Source organism: Seriola lalandi, unplaced genomic scaffold (assembly GCF_002814215.2).
Source record: "Seriola lalandi dorsalis isolate HSWRI2012SDOR001 ecotype SW California unplaced genomic scaffold, Sedor1 jcf7180002054832, whole genome shotgun sequence".
In the NCBI taxonomy this organism is placed as follows: Eukaryota; Metazoa; Chordata; class Actinopteri; order Carangiformes; family Carangidae; genus Seriola; species Seriola lalandi.
In genome coordinates this window covers 611,712-629,365 of record NW_019525385.1, presented here as the reverse complement: position 1 = coordinate 629,365, position 17,654 = coordinate 611,712, and the positions used below count along the sequence as shown (strand labels likewise).

The 17,654-nt window shown below is 39.3% G+C and overlaps 1 protein-coding gene across 1 annotated transcript in view; it reads left to right on the top strand.

Annotated features, from left to right (window-relative positions):
• The window catches only part of pcdh15a (protocadherin-related 15a), a 201,181-nt gene that overhangs the window by 41,948 nt on the left and 141,579 nt on the right, over positions 1-17,654 (top strand). The window lies entirely within an intron of this gene.

The following is a 17,654-nucleotide window of genomic DNA, read 5'->3' as shown; positions in this document are numbered from 1 at the left end:
TTTGGATTATCTGAGGATGAGATCCCATTAATGCATGTGGTTGAACGTAAAAATGCAGTTATGGGTTTGTCAGACCTCGGAGATTCTAACGCTGACTGCCTCTGTTTTTTTTATTCGTTTTTTAAAAAAAAAAAACACATTTCAATCAGCTTTTGATTTGTATTTGAGCTGAAATAGTTTATTTCTTTGGTGAGGAAACTTAATGAATGTATCAGTTGACTGGCTGAGCGTCGACAGCTGCATTTGTTATTAGTTGACTTTGTATCCTGCCTCTTATGCATATCAACCACAGCACTTTACGGAGAGCACGATTGCCACGCAATAACTACCCTCGCGAGTGTGAGCAGTATGGCGCTGCAGGAGGTAATGCATGCCCCCTCAAAACTTCCTTCACTGGCGCTCTCCTTTCACAGGCTCTCAGCAGCACATTAAAGAGAGACGTTACAAGGTTGATTTGCTCCTGAAATGTGCTCTTTTTAGACTTTTGAAACCTGAATGTCACAATGGAGACAAGTGGTTCACTTGGCTTTTGGGACCCTACAGGTGTCTGAGATGAATTGGAAGCAGAAACATTATTTCTTTTCCATGCCAAAATAGTATGATAATATTGCACCTATACCTTATGATTTAATGTTTTTGTCCATTTTGGTATTAACACTGTGCCACAAACAGCTGTAGAGCCCTGCAGAGCAATCATGTTTAAAGCAAGTTCATTTGACCGTGACAGCTTGGACTCTCTTGAGACTTCACGTTCCCATTAACTAAACATCCGTGCTAACAGAAAAATCCTACAACTATCAGCCCATAGGGTATTCATTAATTAATAACATTAGTGGTAAGTAGTTAATAACATTAATGGCAGCTGCACTCCACTTAGGTGTCAGTTCTAGTGGCTTGTCCAACAGTGACACTTAAATGAAATGGACCTCATTATTAATGTTATGAGTGACATCTGAGCTTCTCTTGCTATTACTACAGGTAGAAAAGTTTTCTTTGTGGACAGTGCTATCAGGTGACTTTTGCTACTGTAAGATAAAAGGTATAAAAGCGCCATAGGAGGCTGGTAGGTGGACCTTGAGTGAAGATTTTTCTGCCAATCTACTTTAATATTAGTGCTGTGCAATTTTTTTCAAGTGGCCCTTTTAGCTATTCACACCAGTGTAGAAAGGTCAGAAGTAAGGACTTGTTGGAAAACTGCAGATTAGTTGATGCTTTAACATTTGTGGAACAATCCACAGGTTGTCTAGATGCTTCATTATAAACTAACAGGCATCGCTACGCTGATAGTGCGTAATTAGACACCTGTCCCTGGATGTTAGACAGTCAGCTTCAAATGGCTTCTGCACCATATGTTCACATGTGTGTCAGCATGCATGTGTCCCTTTTTTTTTCAGTGCACCTTGTCATTTAGAAGCACATCTGTAATGTTATTTAAGATTAACTAGTTGATTAATCTGTCGATTACTCTTTCTAGTGAAAAATTCACTTCAGTGCCCAAGGTGATGGCTGCAACTATCAGTCCAAAACCCACAGATATTCAGTTTATCCTGAAAAGCTGAAAACACTGCAGCAAATTCTCACATTGAAGGAGCCAGAACTGAGGGATGTTTGGCATTTTTGCTTGAAGAATTTCTTTTTTACACTTTTTCAATTACTTAATCAATTAGAGTAGTTGCTGATTCATTTTTATCTCAAAGAGTTTCATATCTAAAGCCTTGATAGAAAACTCCATTTCGACCCCTCCTGTTGCATTGTAGTTACCATAGACTGTACAAAAGTATGGATGTAGTATCTGTAACATCTGTAGGTTTGTGAGCGGAGGTTTTAAAACTGGATTCACAGCCATTTTCAAAATGGCCACCAAGACAAGTATTAGATGGTGTGGAATTCGCATTAAGATCCTGAACTTTCTTTGAGTATTTTTTCAGGCCATTAGAAGAACTACATATGAAGGTACTTTGGCACTGCAGCTTTGGTATTTGCAGCTTGATAAATGTGAGGTCTTTACCACTGGTATGAGCTTCAAGACTGGTAAAAGATATATGCCATTTTTACTGTCATGATGGAAGACAGGCAGCTCGAGGCATCCTCTCTTTAAGTATTAATAGGGCGAACTAAAAAGACTATAAAAAAAGTGGACCAGAGGGGATAAATTAGGCAGTGGTGAATTACCGTTCGAAGTAATGGAGTCCCTTGTTCACACCAAAGCATAGAGAGGAAAGCCTGCAGGGTGTGGCATATACAGGTGGTAGTCTAAAAGAGACTAATCATCTCACTTTGTTGCAGGCCTCAACTAGACATAGCAGGTTGTATCAGATGGGGCTGGCTTGTAAGGGAACTGGATGGCTTCCCGTGTTATTCCACCTCAGCATAATCTTTCAGTATTGAAATACAATGCTCAGCAGTCAACAATGACACAGCTCAAGCCACCTCATGCTCCTATCGCTTTGGGTGAGCAGTTTGCTTTCATTTAGTCTTCACCTCTTCATTATATGCGCTCACACCAGGTGTGTGTGTGTGCGCGCGCGTATGTGATAAAACGGTAATTAACAAAGCCTGCAACACTCCCATGACTGACTAATCTTGTCTGTTGCATCAGCGCTTCTCACAAGAAGCATTCTGGTGGTGTAACAAATAAGAGTGTACTAATTTTGCAGCCCTTGAGCAATAAAGGCAGAAAACAATCCTGGGAGTTAAAATATGGGATAATTTTAGGCTTATTGTATTGTTTAATGCTAAAATGTGTAACATAAGGCACTGCGAGGTAAAGGAAGAGTGATATTCTCTGCAGTGTTTCTACTCTAAACATTTTGAAGTCACGATCACATGATTTTGCAGAGGGCTTTCAATTTGAAGTGGAAGGGAGAGATGAGAAATAACAGAAATGACAGAAAGGAGAAATAAGATTGGAAAGATGCACAGGTTGACTAAGGTCCGACGCTAATACTCTTTAGCAAGGCAGTATAGAAAACAGCAGCTGCAGTTACTCATTTTAGCCGGTGCTGAGCAGCCCTCTGTCTGGTTAAAATAACAAATGATACCAGTGGTACGTTGTATCAGCTGTCACTAACTAATGTTAGTAATGTTCTGTTCGTAACTTGATGTAAGGACTAAATTAAACTTAGCTGTTGTCGGTTTGTGTGCTCGCTACACACCGTTAAGCACTTGTCAAAGATGGTTTGTGAGGTTCCACTCTCTCACATCACTGTACAACCACAGATGAAGAGTGTTTCCTTCGTTCATAGAAACAGAGTGAGATGTCTTCTTTACATCCATGTCACTGCTAGGGGGCATTCTCCCAGCTGAACTTTCTGTCTTATCATATCAGTGATTTAAGCTTAAAAACTATAGTTTTGAACCATGACCTTCTGTATTTGTTTAGTATCAGTATCAACATTGTGATGTCTGTCATAATTACATAAGTATTAAATAAACCCAGAAAGAAAAAATATTAAATGAATAGTGTACATTTTGATAAATATTTGATACATTTTGATTGGGGGGGCTGCCCCACCTCCCCCAGCTCCCGTAGCTCCCCCAGCTGCTTAAAAATCCTAGAGAAAACACTCAGACATTGCATTTGTCTGTCTTTGGATATGTTCCAGCTTCCCTCCCCTGTCTTTCTCACTCACCTTCAAGCTCATTGGTTAAATGTTTAAAAATGGATCAGGAGGGTGTATTTGCATTTAAAAATACAAATACAAAAACACACGAAGGAAAGCACAAACATTCATTATCTGCTTTCTTAGAGCAGCATTAACTTTGGCTTGATATTATCCAGATCTGTCAAACACATTGAAACACCAAGATTAAACCAAAAAGCAGGCAAGACTTTAAGGTCAGGGAAGTAATTAGATAAAGGGTGACAGGTCAGCACTATAGAGCACTTTTAGAATTTTTGCTCTCAGGTTTCAAAGAGTGAAAAGACAGGATGAGTTACAAAATGGGATTTCATCATAGGATAAAGAATATTTTCCCCACAGTGCATTACTAACATAACTTACTTATCATTCAGCAAATATGACTTTATTCATATGCACAATGGACACCTCAGGGTAACCATTTCAATATTATTTGATAAGAGACTCGTGGGTAGTGATGCCTGAAATGATTTGGGCCCAAGTGCACAGGAAGAGGAGCAGTTGTGAAACGCTTTTTCTTTCTTTTCACCTTCCTCCTGGTGTTTTCATTTCCAATGATGCTCTTTCACAGATTCAGAGGAGATGCTGTAGGTTGCAAGCCTGTGTTATGACTTACCGCCTTCCCGCTCTCTGTTTCCATGTGGGGGAGGGCGGGTTTTGCTCAGCAAGAACACCATTATCAGATCAGCAGCTCAGTGTCAGATATCAGAGGTAATAAACTCTATTTCATCGTCGTCCCCTGTAGTGGAGTGAAACGTGCGAATGGGAACCATTAGTACTGAACCCGTATCACAGGCTGCAGTGGACATAGAAATGAGTCAAAGACACAGGTATGGTGCAAGAGATTGACAGATGATCTGATGTCTGCATCAGGGGAATGGTGTCAGTGTAGTTTGAAGTTTGATATAATCACACTAATCTTGAGTGGTGGATCTTTTCCTTCTCATCAATCAGTCTCAAATCGTCTGCGTCTCTGCCCTCTTATTGCTCCCCTAATCACTGTCAATTATGAATTTGTCAAAAGTTTTGCATGTCAGTCTACTTATTATATGTGAAAAACAAATGAACTATTTCAATATATGTGCAATGTGATTGTTCTGCATTCAGTGCTTACTTTACCAGTGTCTTTGCTGTCAGTTCTTTGTTCAAATCCTCATCTCACCTCTGCAATTCCAGTTGGGCGATGTCCACTGAATTGGTGCATGACAATATCCACAGTAAAATGTCGCGATGGACGATGATGTACACAAGGTGGTGTTTTCTGAACAGACAGAAAGCCCAAAGCAATTCATACAAATGAAAAGCAATCTGAAATGAAATTGAAAAAAAAAAAGAATTTTCCACAACATAATCATAATGAGAGAGGTATTTTTCCTGTCTCATTCAGATGTTGACAGTCAGATCCCTTGTTTGGTATTTCACTGGTTTATCCACATTAGGTCTTTGACATTTAACTGGCATGATGTCCACGTACGACAACAGAGTGGCATTCTGTGTTACTTTATCCATTATGGAATAAAACATTTGGTTTATCAGCGATAACTCCCTGGTACAGTGCAGATGCCTGACAAACTTTGGGGTTCACCATCATGATAACTGTCAGCTATCAGTCTAGTGAGAGCTTAAACAAAGGCAATATTTCAAGGATAAAATGCATATGTAGGTATGGATGCTCTTAAAACAAATTAGCATAAGGAATGTTGGGACAGTAAGTCGCAGTTAATAAGCTTACAGAGACTTGAGGTATTGTATAGAAGCCAAGCAGTAAAGCCAGTGAAGCATTGGATTTCATACTCTTCCTTAATTAACTGTAGATCACGTATCACGTATCATCATTGTAACTAGCTAGTCAACATTTGTTTATTTTTTTCCTGTCATGAAAGGTATTTAGTGGCACTGCCGCTGGGACACTATGTGCTGTTAGCTAAAACCTGCTTGAAGAAAAATGATATGTATCTTGGCCTTTGACCAGTTTACTTTGTAATGGGAAGTTTATTGAAAAAGTAAAAAAAAAAAATCTGAAGCAATAAGACTCAATTTGAAAGTTGAATTTAGGGCATTTGCAATATTTATTTGTTTATTGTGACTTGAGTCTGACTGGGTGTGTTCCAGCTGTGAGCTCTTGACTAGAGGGTGGCTGGCATTACATCTGTGGTGCCTGTCACCACAGCAGAAATTCCCTTGAGCCATGCTTTAAACACTGTGGTACACTGCAGCAGTGCAAACAACAGTGTAGACCAAACTTTCTGAAAGTTATACTCTGCCATGTTTCTCACCATTACTGTCTAATACACAACATTGCTACTGATGCATTTACACACCATTTATTCACCCCCAGAATTGTAAGAATGTGTGAATTAGCTGGAAACATCATTTTCAGCCGAATTTATCTTGCGTATACAATGATGACAAGTTGAAATATACTGCTTGTCCTGGTTAAAGTACATACTAGAGATTAAGTGACATGCACATACATTACACAGTGTTGTTTGCCTTTAATTTATAAAACTATAAATATGAGTAGCGACCACAAACTTTATCTCAGAAATCACTTGATTTAAAACTATAGTATTACATTTAAGCGTGTCATGTTGTGAATGGAAAGGAATCCCCTGTGGAGATGTCACTTGTTAACCTCCCACATAGATCCTTACTCTGACCAGACTGTTTGATGTAAAAAAATTCTAACTAAATGCCTAAATATTGTCACATTATCATTCCTAACATTGTACCCAAATGTCCCTTACTTAACACCATCTGCCCGTATGCCAAAATTTTGTATGTTCAATGGCTAGTATCACTATATGAATTCAGTTTCTTTCTTACCATGTGATAGGTTGCTTAATAGACATGGCTGACTCTTTCTAATCAACTGCTTTCTGATGTAGACTATTGTATTAGAATGTTTTAGTGCTTCAGTATCTTCAGTACATGGGGCTGAGGTCAAAGATGCGCTTTGGGTTTAGGCTTTCAGATAGTCCCTGACTGTGGTTCTACTGCTTTTTAAAGAATCACTGACATATTCACCTGAATGCTACTCAGGGCTGTGTTGGCTCATAAAAGACCAATTTCAATTAAAAAAGGAGTGCACTCTGTCTTTTATATCAGTCATTATAGTTAAAGACAACCAAAAGCCAGTGTGCTAAATTTGTAGGCTAACGTCATTACTGCTCAGTCTTTCAAAAGTACGCTGACTTTTTAAATGAATGTTTTCACACTGTCATGAATTTGGTGTCGAGAATCATGGAATTTCATTGGTATTATTGCCAACTACAAAATTACTGGTATCGTGACATCTTTACATTGCAGCCAAGTGGCAGATAGCAATGCATAGTAGCTCAAGCACACTGTATTCATTTACTTAAACATCTCTTTATGTTTTTCTTTTTTCAGCTGCATTGTTCATCCTGATAAATACACAAAAGTGACCACATGCTTTATAATTCTAAACATTCCCTTTTTGGATTTTATTTTTCTGTGGAGGGATTAGTCCTTCCGTTATGTGTGAAAGGTTCAAGACAAACCCCGTGACAACCGCAGCCATTAGCAGGCTGCGATTAGCAGGGGTAAAAGTCACCCACTGAGGTGAAAGATTTTCAAAAAGTCAAAAACATTCTTTTGTTTGGCAACAGCTGCGTGTGTTTAAGACCATGTGGCTAAGTGGTTCCTATTGTGCAGAGCAGTGTGCCTTGTGACATGGATAGGGCATTGTTGATGCTAAGCAGGCAGTGCAGAGTGGTCGGGGCACCCACATGGACTGAGCTCAGCGAGGGTTTAGAGATTTAGAATGCGGTCATGAGATGACTAAGGCATTAGGATTAGAACCTCTGAGATCTGTGCCTCACCCGCTCTGAATTAGAGAAAATTAGAGGTTTAGCAGACCACCAGGCTCTGTTGACATTAGATGCAGCTGAATGCATTATCTACTCACTGCACTGCATGTAGGTTTACTTCTCAGCTTCCTGTTATGGGTTATTCAAAAATAATTGAGAAAGAGATATGGTCATTTAAGTATGATATATGTACTAGGGCCGAGTGGTTTCTGCGTTTGCTCCAATTATGGTTCATTGTAAGTTTTTCCTTTTTAATTTATTCAACAAAACAAAAATAATATATTCTTGACATCAACAGAAGATTGTGGTGCATCCCACTGCTGTTCATCCGTATCATGCTGACTTTCTGCTGCCTCCCCCTCAGCTGCTACTTCATGTCCTGCAGCCATCACTTTCTCCTGACACTACATGATACAGTGGCATGAAAACCACTAGGCCATTACTACTTACCATGTTATCCTGCTTACTTTATAACATGTAATAACCTGTCAAAATGTATTGTATGTATGTATGTATGTATTGTAATTATATGGTTGTACCCCTTTTCTGGTTGCATCTCTCACTAATGCCTTTATTCCACATCATTAAAACACAGTAGTGTACAATCAGCTGCCCTAACATGTGATTATGACAAAAATACTGTACATTTTCCAGCTGGCCTGACATTTTCCAGGGGATACCTGCTTGTTACTTTGACGTACCATTGGTATAGCCAGCCGTAATAGTGTTATGCTTCACCAAGGAGTGAATACATGCATTTCCACTCCAGCCACAACAGTGGATAAACAACCCCATGGTATCTTTGTCCTGTTTGGCAGCATGACTTATTGGGGTCCAACCTTGGATGGTGTCCTCCTTCAAACTAAAGCTCTGCCTTATGCTAAACTGGCTCAGTATCTGTGTGGCTGTGCTGATGACCGTAGCGAAAGTGTAGTTTTTAAAGTTCGCAGTGCTTGCAACTTGATTCTAACAGAATCACTGGTTTGGAGATTATTTTCATGCCTACGTTGCTACAGTATATGTGCTTTATGTGCTCCTTCACATTAAAAGCTTTTCAACTGCTAACCAGTCAGAGGTTTTCATTGTGAAGCGGGTAGCTTCAGTGTATTTGTCACCCAGTTAGAAGGGCTTTGTTATTGTTAAAAACTGGTGTACACAACAAGAGGTGGACATATTTGGTGCATTTTAGTCAGGTGAAAGGTTTACGCTGTGTCTTTGCACCGAGGATGTTTTAGTGGTGTCTTCCAGTCGTCCAGCTCACGCTCATTTGATGGAATATGCTTCAATTTTAATTAGTCCAGGTCTATTTTCCTTTATTGTACATGCGTAACTACAGTGATTGCATGTTATAAGTGCTTCCAAAACACAAGTGACTAACACTTCAATACAGTGCCTGAGTGGCTCTTGTGTAGACCTTCACAGAGCTAGAGCATTTGTCAGTGAGGCTCACCAGTGTACACAACTTTGAAATATTCTTGGATACTGCTCATCATCACCACATCTTTACTTATTGATTAAGTATTTCTAATGACGTAGGATACGCAATTATGTGTTGCGGTATGCAACAGTCATGATAACCACTGGAGCCCTCATTTCCTCTTAGCTTTTCTGTTGTCAAATGTATATTTGACTGTAAAAGTACATTGCATAAACAAGTGCACAGAGTTTATCATGTTAAAACAATCCCAGTCCATCACAATAATCATGAGAGCACTCAGGGCCCACATTAAATCTTTCATTTGCTAGTAGCAACTCTGCAAAAGCAAATAATGGCGTTTATACATCTTCCCATTAGGGTCAGTCTTTTCAGCAGAAATACCCAGGCTAAACAACCCAAACTTTATGGCTGTGTTTAGCATCAGCACAAGTCAGCTAAGCACAGTTTTTCACAGGGAATATGATAAAATGCACTTTGTGACACAGGTGGGATGAAAGAAAAAATTATATAATTAGGGAAACCGAATGAACATTAACTGCGTAATAGCTTTTCATTTCTGTGTCAAGTGCACATTGAGATCACTGCTCGCACTGAGGGCTACTCTCTCCCACAGCCACATGCACGGAATGAGCACTCACTCAGGAATCACTCATAATGGCAGTTACATCATCCTGCAGAGGGAAGCACCTGCAGTGTTAGTGACTGAACACCAGCAATATATTGAATTTTAGAGCAATGTGATGAGGTTGTTAGAAATTTTTAAACATTTTAATTAAATGCTTTGTTTGTTTAGCATGAGTTTGTAGAACAATGTGACTAATTTTGGTAATGACAGGCCCCTGTATGATATGTTGTCATGTTGATATATCTCTTAGCCCCAGTCTTTCTAATTGTGTTCGTCTCTGCCATTAAGCAATACGTTTAAAATAAAATTGTCAGTAAACAGCATTCTAGGAACTTCCTGCTTTCCTAATTTGTCAGACTATAATGAAAGATCAGAGCAGGCTGAAATGCAGGCAGTGATCGCTCAGAAGCTTGAACCAAATTGAAATCTGTGAGGGAGAGAGTTGCAAGTAGCCAAAGTAGACGTTTGCCAAAAGACATTACTGACTGAAGTTATTTACTTTTGTTCTATAAGGTGAACCATTTGAATTGCACTGTTTCATAGGAAGTAAAACTGAGACTTTGATAGGAGAAATCTGTAAAAAATGTTAATTTTTTGCCATTTACTGTTAAATAGGCTGGTATCATGGCTTAGAAAATGGAAAAAAGCTAATGAGGTGTAAAACCCTTTTTTCATTTCACTGTGACTTTAAGAGCAAATTAAAAAGCAGTTTCCTAAATGGCAGCGAATGAGGGCTCTACTCACAGGGAACTGGATCCTTTTTGCCGAGTCATCCTTTTAGTTCTCTTTGGTTCAAATATCACTGATCAGTTAAATTAGCAAACACAAGCATGGCGTGTGCAGTTTACTAATATCGAGTCTAGTTTGAACAATTAATTCTCGTAGTTAACTAAGATTGGCTGGTACAGCTGAAAGTATGGCGGCGTGTCTGGCCCAGCAGTGCAGAGCACGTCCTCTAAGCCTCCTTGTCTCAGTGATCAAATACCTCAGAGTAATCAGTTAATGAATTGCTTTGATATCTATGAACTGGTGTAGGTGGGTTCTATAGATAAACACAGGAGAACAGACTGATAAGGTTTTAGTAGCAGCTGCTTGCCTGGATGTTTAGCCTGATCTTTCTGTGTAGTGTTTGAACGTATCTGTAGCTGGGCTTGAGCCATGTGCTGGCCGGCCTTAAAGCCACCACTGATTACATCTCACAGTAGGTAATGAATAGCTCTGCACTGGTTCTAGCACACCTAATCCAACTGACTCCACATTTGCTTTAGTTAATAATCATACAGTTGGCTTTTTGTGAACTTTTGTGAATACGTACGCACGTGTGTGTCCGTGTGTGATCTTAAAGTGGTATCACACTTGTTTACACTCCTTAGTTTTATGGTACATGTCAGCATTGAGCAGTTGGTGTTATGTTACTGTGAAAGGTATATGACGTGCTTGATTTTCAGGCTGTTGCGATCAACTTTCAGGTGAGACATTACACACCTATGATGTTATCTGTTGAGACTTTTTGGTCATTTACCATCAGCAATGGTGGCCTAACCCCACTGTTACTACTGTGTAAAAAATCCTAGAGGAAACACTGCGTTAATCACAGGGTTGATGGTTCAATTCCCAGCCCCTCTTGTCCACATGTTGAGAGGCCAGACACTGAACCCCACATTGCCCTCAGGGGTCAGGCTAAATGCAGCCAGCTAGCATTTATCTGAATTGAAGTCCTAATCACACATAAGCCGGGCTGAAGCTGCACCATGCTGAACTGTGTGAAATTCTTTAAAGTTGAAACAGTCAATTAATCGATCAGTTGTTCAACAGAAAGATAATCAGCAACTATATAATTGATTAAATGTGTTTTGAAGCTAAGATGCAAAAATTGTTTTGTTCCATGTTCTTCACTGTGTGGATTTACTGCTTTTCTGTGTTTTATATCATTATAATCTGAATGTGTCTCGGTTTTGGACTGGAGGTCGGAAAAAGACTAAACTTTCGTAGGTCGATCATTAGTTTTAAAAGATGGTGGTAATGTTGCTAGAATATTAAGGATATTTACTATTAACAGTGATTAATACCACCCTCCATGAAAGCAAGACTTTTGGAATGGTTTGATGTTGCAGAATAGTTCTACAATGTGCTTCATTTTTTTATGATTTGTGACTAATTGACAAATAGTGGTAGCTACAGTGGCCTCATTATTTAATGACACATTTTCCTGTATTATCGTTGTGATTAAATGTATAGCTATGAAATCACAGCATGAAAATTGCATTGATATTTTCTAGGAGGTAATTTGTGGTTGAAAGTGAAGGAGATGTTACAGTGCATTTAACATTGCCATCTACTGCATTAAAAAGCTCAGAGCTTGGCAAAGCTTTTGGAAAAATCATCATACATTACAACAACACACAGCATATTATGTAAGCATATTTTACAGAGTAAAACCCTGTCTGTTGAGTAAGGAAATTCTTCTTTTCAGGATGTCTGGAATTATGCAGAACATCTCTGCTGTGGCTCTGTGCCAACTCGGCCAGTCTGGACAGATGAGAGTCTGAACATGTCTTGTGGCTGTGGATGCATGAATGCATTTGGTAATGGGTGAAATATGTGAGAAGTACAACATGGGTGGACACTGGGTGAAGTTGGTGCAAACTGAGAGTCCCCTCGCAATGGCAGGAAGGTTGACAAGCATGTTAGTAAGTACATAAAATGTTGCAAACTACACACAGGAAGCATCAGTTTTCTTGCTGAATGGATAGAGTGCTTAGTCACCCAGCCAGCCAATCAAATGCTTTTAATCTTATGAAATAATCCAAAAACCCATTTGCTTCCCTGCCTCGGCCCCTTTCTCTTTACTCCAAGCTTTTATTCTCGTGTGTTGTTCAGGGTTCAGGGTCTATTAAACATTTTTAATTGATCAGTGTTTCCAGTTTCCAATCCAGTTCCAATCTATTGTTTATTTTATCTTATTGTCTTCTGTGTAAATGTAAAATGACAAAGCATGTGGCCTGTAGGTGTTTTAAATTTGAATATGACAGGACAGTCTGCTGCTATTGTAATTCAAATTGGGATGTGATAAGGTTGTAAACACGGTGATTAAACAAATACTCCTTGTGTTGCAGTTTATTTAAGCACTCTGGCATAATTGAGTAAAATAACATTCACTGATACCTAATTTATGAACCCATGTGCTGCTGGCGTCTCCCTGTTTTTATTACTTAGATCTTAGTATAATTTATAGTGCATTGTTTTTCATTCAGTCACTTGATCAATCGGATGACATGGCTCTGTGCGGTAAACAGAGATGGGGAGGATCCGCTCAAGATGTAAATCTGGTGCTTCTGCTACACTGATGAGTCCAAAATTTTCATTACCTGCACTAAGGGGAGGAGGCTGATAAACGTATGAGACTGATGAGGATGCCAAATCACTTGAGAAATGACTGTTTTCTCCAGTCACCATATGAGGCCTTTTGTTACTGAAAGTACAGCACGGGGATTCAAAGGAACTCAGTGTCACCACCTACTTTCACAACCTTGATAAACTTATTGTACCATAGCTACGCATCTCAGTTTAAGTTTGGTAGAACGGTGTTTAGACTTGATGTTTTAAAGTTTAAAACTAATAATTTGCAGAACAAAACAAACAGAAAATGTGTAGCTGCTGCAACAAAAAATCCTAATGTTTTCACTCAATGGTTTATTGTTCCATCTGTAGGTTGGATCATTTTAAACCATTAAAGCTGGCACATCTACAGTGCTTTTGACACTGTACTTACTGTGCTGTTGACACTCTACTTACTGTGCTGTTGACAAATGTTATTACAGTAACTTGTTGGGCTGCACCTGCCCTGAAGGACAAAGACGACAAAGTCAAACGCACAGCAGAGGCAACACACTGGCACAATGTGTTAGTATTTACTAGGGTGGCAATTAAGTTATTGTCATTATAGACTACTCTGTCCATTATTTTAATAATTAATTCTATAAAGATGTCAGAAGGTAGTGACAAATGCCCATCACAGTTCTACAGACTCCAAGGTGACATCCTCAAATATCTTTTTTAGCCTGACTAACAATCCAAAACACAAAGACAGTTTACAATGATATAGAATGGAGTGAAACAGCAAATTCTCACTTTGAAGTAGGTGGAATTTGAGATTATTTTTTCCTTTGCCCTAAATATCCTGTTTGATTATTTTATGTCTTTTAATTTTTCAAATATTTGCTATATCACTCTGCATGTCCATCACTAAATATCCATGTTAATACGGTGATAATGATTTCACCCATATATCCCAGCACTCGTATTTACACTGTAGTGAAATAAGTAACAGTCAGAGATTGTTAGAGTGTGGCATGTCAGTCAGATTATGTCAGTGAATCTTGGCTTTTCTTCCTCTAGTCCATTTTGTTCTGCTACAGTGGATGAGTGTGCTGTTACATATTTAACAGACACTGGTGGTAGAGTGACCCACTCAAAACTCCTCCACTGTCAGCTATCAAAGCGAGGCGGCATCCACACCTCTACTTAACAGCTGGAAAACAACAGTGAGGTGTCATTATTTCACTGCTTGAGTGGTCACCATCTCAGATCCACATTCTCTGTCTGGCAATTTCAGGTGTTTTGTAGAGTTGAATAGATGTATTTTGAGAAAACAATTCATGGGGACAGCGCAGCACTACACTGTTTGATGCAGTCTGCACATGAGAGATATGCATTTTGCTGCTGATTATGTAGAGGTCCCGTCTCTGCAGAGGTCCAGACCGACTCTTTAGTCCATTAGCTTTTACCTTATAAAATGTCTTTACCCTTCCTGCAATTTATTGTTTCATGTTTCAGTGAAAACTGGGTTTAACTTAATTATTTTGTCAATATAAATTCAAAAGACTCAAAAGCTGTACAAATTGAAAAATAACTTGGAATTAACTTTTTGAAATTAGAAACCAGCCAAAAGAAAATTAAAAGTTTTTAAGCCATAAATATAATTATTTCTCACACACTTCATTCATCTTCATGAGTCAAAGCCGGTCTTTTCACTTCTGAGAATAATAGCACTGCCGTTAGCAGGGAATTGGGCATGAAGGTGAAACCTTGCTGGTCATGGTGCTTTGCTCAGATAGCATCCTCTGGTCCTATGAACAACAGCCGAAGTAACAACTCTTCCTTTTACTAGGCTACTGACTCAACATCCTATGAACTGAAAGTGAGTTGTGACTTCTGAGTGGTTTTATCTGCTCCAAACACTGAAGCAAACATGTAAAGACTTTTCTTCTAACAAAGCTGCCAAGAAAACAAGTTCACTTCTGGGTGGTATACTGAGAAATTGAACATTGAATTGATTTTTTTTTTTCTGTTTCTTCAAGCTGCTTCTAGCAGCTAATGACTGCCACAAATTAGCAATTGATTGGGACCTTTTTTGTCACTTTTTACCAAACCCATGTCCAAATCTCCCATGAGGCTCCTGTGTGACTATTTGGCATTAACTGTCACTGTACTATTAAGTCTGAATATTTAAGAAGTTATCAATACTCATTTCCACTTGGAGCAGTACATCGTTAATAACATCATGTTTCCTGCTTTTGCTGACATGTTTGGCTTTAAAGCGTTAATAAAAGTTGTGTTTTGTAATATCCTGACATCTCTGACAGCCTGTCAACACCAAAGCACATGAACAGGAAGAGGTGGAAAAAGAACTCGATGCCGGATGAGAGGCGATCGAAGAAACACAGACAGCAGAAGAAAGAGAGACAAGCTGCATTTTTTTTTTTTTTTCTTCTTCCAGGGAGTGCAAAGCCCCTGCACTTAGGGGATAAAGAACTGCATCTTCACTCTCAGTGTAATCCATAACTGTGATTGCTTCATTCACCTCTCCTTACCTTACCTTGAACACCGTCTGCTCCTTCTTGTCCACCCTCTGTGTCTTAAGTTTAAGCACTTTTCCCCTGTTCTGCTGAAGAGATATGAGGGCAGAGATACTGTATAAACATATAGGTGTATTCTTTTGGCAGAATCAAGTTGGAGGGAGTTGTGGTTGGATTGCAGGTACATGATATGCAGCAACATAGAGCAGAGTGGAACTGAACTGTCGCCGTTAGCCTTTCACCAAAGCTTTGTAGAATTGCTTAAAATCCAGATATGTGTTCATGATGTGACTAATGGGTTATTATGAGAAGATTGCTTCAGAAAGAGTATTGGAGCCATTTTTCTTTCAGTACTCGGTCAGCAAGCTCTCCAGTTTCCCTGTTCATTAAGTTTGAAGGAACATTGTTGTTAGCCTATGTAAATGAGATACAGCGTTCCCATGTCAACCAAGAGGAGATTTGGAGGAAGCTGTGGAGAGAAATGACTTGTCTCTTTGGGGTGGCTGGTTGTGCAGGTCTGAGTTTTCTCATGTGAAAGGGATCAAAGCAATCTTACTCAGCCCCCTTAAGAAAGATAGATGTACGAATGTGGGAAATCAAATCCGCTTCAAAAGGGAACACCACTGGGAGCCGGAGAGATGAGAAGGCAGTGAGAGAATAGGAAACCAGTGTGAAATCACTCTTGTTGTTGCACTGTAAGAGCAGAGAACACAGCTGTCTCCTGCTGTCCACAGAGTGTACATGCAAGATGTCTGTCGTTTGGGTACAGTGGGTTCAATGTCTGCACAGATTTGGAAGAAGGCAATTAACCAAATACAAACTGTACAATGTGTGCCAACGAGCAGAGAGAGAAGCGAAAGAGAGGGAAATCACCCTCGCAAATGAACAAGCGTTAGTCTGAGTTAGAAATTTTGATTTTGTCAAACACGCTTTGATATGATAGTGTTGATGTCTAAGTCCCCTCCCGTCCCCTTAGCATATGCTATGAAAGCTGATTTCACAGCTTATTGCCTGCTCTGAGAATAAGCCTTGTGAAGAAGGTGTGACATCAAATAGCTCAGACAGACAGAAGCAAAAAAAATACCCTCTTATTCCTCGTAGTGACACCTTACCTTCCTGTAGCTCAGACTGGAGGGTGTGTGCTATGGATCTGCGTGAGCAATGCTCGCCAAGGAAGGCTCAGCATACAATCTCTATGCACAGCTTTCCTTGTAATTTCCACTAGAGCCTGAATAGGTGTATTTACTGTAAATCCTGTCTGTCAGTTTGGTTCAGACACCATAATGTATGGAGCTGATGCAATGTCTGTGATGCATTTTGCTGACAGTTTGACTCTTCAGAGCTGGTGACTTGGAACTTTGGTGATACAAGGTTATAACTTCTGGCAAGGATGTTTTGCTCACCTGTCTGCACAACGTTATCCCAAATAAATTCCACCTGAAATGTATTTCCTCTTGTGTGTATGAAATATTCACCCCCTGTAGAGTTGGAAAGATGTTTTTATGCCTCCGTGCCGGCAACAGCAATGGCTGGAGGCATTATGTTTTCATGTTGTCCATCCCTACATACATCCGTCCGTGCCTTTCTTGTGAACGGAATATCTTAGTAACGTCTTGAGGCAATTTCTTCAAAATTGGCACAAACATTCACTGGGTCTCAAAGATGAACTGATAATATTTTTATGGGTAAAGGTCAGTTGAAGTTGAAGGTCACAGTGACATGTTCTTTTGAATGCGATATATCAGGAACGCCCAGAGGGAATTTCATTTCATCCGTCACAAACAGAGGTCACTGTGACCTACCAAAAGGTGGTCAAGAATAGTGGATGGGTTCATCTTAAATTTGATTGCAGTAGTCATAAGTAATAGGGGCTAGGCTGCTCAAAAAACACTTTCTACATAATCTTTTATTCTGAACATATTAAAACATGTTTACATTGAGTCATATTTTCACCAAAATGAAGTACACTGCTATCGTTCTGGGCTCTGCGCACGGCATGAATTCCCCATCAAATTATACAAAGATTTTACACATGGAGGTAAATTAACTGAAGACCCTAATTCCATGATTGATTTTGGAGTAATCCAGAAGTAACATATACATTCAGATCGATTCAGATAATGCAGTGGATTGTCATTTACTGTCAAAAAAATATTGGATTTCAAAATTAATGTGTCATTCAAAAATACTGACCTAATGATAATGCTGTAGGTAGGTAGGTAGGTGTGTGTGTGTGTGTGTGTGTGTGTGTGTGTGTGT